A 4,705-nucleotide genomic window follows, 5' to 3' on the forward strand; every position below is an offset into this window, starting at 1 on the left:
CATTGCAACATTCTTCCCCATACACAAGGTGCATGTCGGTGAGTTCTGCGAAACTGTATCAGTACTACTCGTATAATACTGTACATCTCTGAATAGTGAATAGGTCTGTGATTGATTCATAGCACGTTCTGTCATGCAACAGTGTGAATACGATACAACAGATCCCCCTCATGGACAAGTAAAATAAACAAAACCTACATCATCGCTTCCTAGTAATCACACTCGTCCTCACTATTTCCTTACAGGAAATAAAGAATGTACATGTAAATAAACACCACTGTGCATGTAAACCTGTACGCATGATACTTGTAAATAAGGGAACTGGTTAACATCACAGCCCCGGGAATTTTGTGAGACAGCCATTCACCACCTTGTGCCACAGTGGGACAAGCGTCTCAACAGCCAGGGTCAATACTTCCAACATACAGGCACTGGTTTCTTTAATTATGCCTCCAGCTGGTTTCTTTTTGAACGCCTCTTATAAAAAAATTGAAACAGAATCAAAACATATTGTTTATGTGAGTATTAATAGTATTTTTACTTTTATAGAAAAGTAAGGTAAGTACCAAATATTTGCGAAAGATTCTAAAACGCAGTGGGTGACTGAAATGCTGAGGGTGTTTTCTTGGTTATTCAAAAAATGTTCAAATGTGTGTGAAATCTTATGGGACTTAACTGCTAAGGTCATCACTCCCTAAGCTTACACACTACTAAACCTAAATTATCCTAAGGACAAACACACACACCCGTGCCCAAAGGGAGGACTATAACCCCGCCGGGACCAGCTGTACAGTCCATGACTGCAGCGCCTTAGACTGCTCGGCTAAACCTGCATGGCTCTTGCTTATTGCAATCAAGAAACTAAGACATGAGAACAAATAACTTTATCCTTTAATTATAAATATTTGGAAATATTTAAGAACAAGGACTTAGAATTGCCCAATCTGGGATTCTGACATTGAACAAGAGCTTTTGCTCGGCAGCTTTTTCACACATATTTGTTGCACTTGAAGCATACACTTGATGTTTTATTTCCCTTTGTTGTTTGCAGAAGACCTGAATTTGACAAGACCTTCTACTTCCATATTGACCAGTGTTTGCATCGAGTGCCTGAATGGGGAGACTGACTTCTCTCTGCGGTTTGTAAGAGGCAGCTAGCTAATCTGCGACTCTGAGTATAAGGTCCTTAAGTTGACATCGCCTTTTCGATATTGGCCAGCGTCGGTATCGGGTGCGTGCTAGGGGGGACTGGCTCCTGTCTGCAGTTTGTAGAGCAAGCTCATCTGCTATTCTGAGGATAAAGTCCCGACGCGAAATCTTCTTAGAGGTAAGTAACTTAAAAATTGTGTGAGCATTGATCATGGCAAGGTCAAGAATATTGTAAAAGACACGCACAGGCTAACGGTGGGTGCCAGCTCGGACACTGTAGTTTCTAGCCATTTGGTCAGCTATGTAGACTCCATCCTTAGTTCGTTTCTTCTCAGTAGTCTCATTCATATCACATGCAGCCAGATACTGATATTTTTATTCTTTTTCCCTTGGTACGCCGTGAGAAGATTGTCGCCTGACTAGCAAGTGTGTTGCAAACAATGTGTCGTCTCCACTTCGCGCTGCAAGAAGGACTTCCGTCAGTTATCTCCGAAGAGCGCCAACTAAACTTGTTCCTTTTTGTTTCAGCTCATCTGCCAGTTTCATGTAGGAGAAGAAGTTGTCAGTCGTGGAGTTCCGTAAGGGCGACGCGCCCGACATCAGTTGTCGTGTAAGAGAACCTTTAGCTGTGTCTCAGACAACAGTGTAGAAAGGGACGCGGGGATTCCCGCTTTATATAATACGTTATTCTGTAGCTTCCCAGTGTCACTCCGTAGGTCTGCATATCGCCACTCCCTACAAAACGGAAAGCTGCGCTGATATAAAGAATCATCCGACCTTCGAATACTTCGTATTTCACGTTCGTTTTGTCCTAAGATATCTTAATATACTTTTAACATCTCGTAACTAATGTCGACGCACGAACGGAAACTATGTAGAGTATGAAAACCGGTGTTACTGGTATCAAATTGCTTTAAAATGCGTGTGGGTCAAAAATGACTCACATGGCACTATTGGTATAGCAGGTAAATTTTTCATATTTCTAGGTGGGTTATGGGAATCAAATTTTAGTGAGTTGTACAACCCCATAAATGATGAAAAGTCACTGGAGCGTTTGGTCCTGCCATCGTTATGAAGGGGGCTACGGCCCTCGAAAAACCATCGTGGCTCAGAAATGACCCACATGGTACTTCTAGTGTTAATTTCACTACGTGTGTGTAATCTTTTGCCCCTAGAAAATTGATCTGTCTCTCTTATTTGGTTAGCAAAAGGCCCTATCTCCTATGAGCATTATGCATACAAGGATGTGATGATCCAAGAGGCCCGTTCAAGCGTAATTTCAGCTGTGGCTACATGATCTGAACAAGGTTGTGTTATGTGACTGTGTAATTTATGTTCGCTATCACAATTGCAGTCTTGGCATTTTGGGTCCCGATAATTGTTATGAGACGTTAGGGAAGGCCTTAAAGTCTCCCGCCACATATATATGGCTCTTGAGTAAGAAACTGAAACAAAAATGACCTTGTCGCTCGCTGATCAGAAGCCAGTCACGGCTAATAAAAGTTGTACAACTCTCAATAGAAAGTGCAAACAAGGTGTCATTTGTTTATTTAGCCACAACTATGAAATAAGTAATTGATGCCGAATTTGGTTCCACTGTATATTCAGTTCAGTTCTAGTTTAAAATTCTTCCTATTTAATTATTGTGGGATATTTAAAAAACTGAGGACAAAAAATAACAATCTGTGGAGATTTGTCGTCTTTAATCAGTTTTAAAGAAATTGAGGAGAAAGCGTGACAATTGAGAACTGTCCCCAGGAGAGGACTTCTGGTCACCTTAGTTTAGTGATTGAAAGCATATTAGGAGATTTTCATTGTTGTGCCATTGTATGTTGATGGTGGAGGAGAGAGGATTTTGGGGGGGGGGAGGTGTAGGGATATAGGGGAGTAATAAAGAAGAGGGGGGTGTCATTTGTCAGTTTTCGCCTAGGGTGCCAAAATACCTAGCATCGGTAGGTTGCTTGGCTGATTTAGGGGAGAGGACCAAACAGCGAGGTCATCGGTCCCATTGGATTAGGGAATGATAGGGAAGGAAGTCGGCCATGCCTTCTCAAAAGAACCATCCCGGAATTTGTCTGTAACGGCCCTGTGTGCATGCGTAGCTGGAGATACGTGTATTACAGTGCTTAATTTCTAAACTTTTAGGTGCTGGAACACGCCCCTTTCTACCACTACCGCCCCCGCCCCCCTCCCTCCCGACACAGAAAGAGACTTGTAATAAGACTTACAATGAGAAATCACTTTTTAGAAAATATTCAGGTTTTTAAACCATAATATCTCATAATCAAAAACATAACACTACAAGATTCCAATATAAGCAACAGCTGCCACCGCTTGCCACCGTACCAGTGTCACTTTGCTCCATAGTTCTGCTTCATACGTATTGGCACAAGTTGGTAGTCTTCGTGACTATGTCATCATGTTTTCAAATGCTGCCAGTCGCAACGTTCGAACAGTTGCTTTTTAGCTTCTCTATGAACGTGTGTTCGATATTAATCAACAAGGGGTATTTAGCGGCTTGATGATGAAGATATTCCTGTTCCACCTGTGTCTCGTACAATTCCGATTTCCCACGTCTTCACGAATAGTTAATTCTGTGTACATTTTGTACCATAGCAGCTGATCGTTGTGTCGCGCCTGAGTTGATAACAATGCAAGATAAAGATAAAACATTGCCCCCTCCTCCCTCCTCACCCTGAGGCTGCCGTGATCTTCCTCATCTCCTCTCCTCTCCTCCCCACATCATGTTACACTGCCATGGGGGAAGGCTGTATGTAAAGTTCTTCAGTTAGTTTTTGTGAAGAGGAAATCACAATTTTTATTTATACAGGTAATAAATAAATTCACTTCTAAATGTAAAATGTAACTAACAGAATAAAAAATATCTATGACTTACTTTTACACTCTTAAAATAATAAGTAGTTTCTATGTTACTAGCCAAAGAGAAAGGTCTTTACCATTTAATTAACATGAGACGCTACGTGTAAAAATTGAACTGAAAAACCACTATTGTTGTTTGTAATTTTTGGTGGCCTAGACACAACTCTACTCCATGGCGCCGATGACAGGGCCAAGCAGCGGGTCGCCGCATATGAACAATCGGCACATAACTTCAGCATAGTAGCAACAATGGCGGCAGCATCAAAGCTGGTCGCAGCAGCATTAAAACCGCTCACAGGAACAGCAGCACACATTGCCAGTGGTGGCATGCTGATCCATACCTTTTGAATGCTCGGGCGCACAGAGAACCTCTTCTCGGTGGCGTCGTGTGGAGAGGAGTTCCATCTCGTTCTTTCTGCATCTACTGATTATTTCTCTGTAATCAAACTAAAACATGAAGCGCACTTGAAAATGGGAGTGAAACTTGTTAAGCATTGTAATTTGGAAAGTAATTCTGAATCTATATCGAATGTAGGCCTAACTTCTGTTGTGACGCTGTGCGATGCCAAAACATTGTATCCAACTATTGTCAGCACTGTCTACAAAATCGCTCAATAAACATTACCTTTTGTTCTGCTCGCGCTATTGAATATACATTATTGTAAACACAGAACAC

The sequence above is a fragment of the Schistocerca nitens genome, chromosome 5 (genome assembly GCF_023898315.1).
Source record: "Schistocerca nitens isolate TAMUIC-IGC-003100 chromosome 5, iqSchNite1.1, whole genome shotgun sequence".
NCBI lineage: Eukaryota > Metazoa > Arthropoda > Insecta > Orthoptera > Acrididae > Schistocerca > Schistocerca nitens.